Source organism: Limulus polyphemus, unplaced genomic scaffold (genome assembly GCF_000517525.1).
Source record: "Limulus polyphemus unplaced genomic scaffold, Limulus_polyphemus-2.1.2 Scaffold929, whole genome shotgun sequence".
In the NCBI taxonomy this organism is placed as follows: Eukaryota; Metazoa; Arthropoda; class Merostomata; order Xiphosura; family Limulidae; genus Limulus; species Limulus polyphemus.
In genome coordinates this window covers 40,322-40,660 of record NW_013666539.1, presented here as the reverse complement: position 1 = coordinate 40,660, position 339 = coordinate 40,322, and positions in this window count along the sequence as shown.

The window sequence follows — 339 nt, the reverse complement described above, 5'->3', positions numbered from 1 at the left end:
CAATCCCACTATTCGTTGGTAAAGAGTAGCCCAAGAGTTGGCGGTGGGTGGTGATGACTAGCTGCCTTCCCTCTAGTCTTACACTGCTAAATTAGGGACGGCTAGCGCAGATAGCCCTCGTGTAGCTTTGCGCGAAATTCAAAACAAACAAACAATACATTGAATTCGTAAGGATCTGTAGATTTATTCATTCAGTGATTTCAGAAATTGGAAGATACAGCTGTAGATGAAAACAAACTTAAGAATCGGAACTCGCATTGCACTTAAACTAATATATTTATTGAATAAAGTAGATTATATTACCATCACACACACACACACAAAAAATCTCCTCAAGCT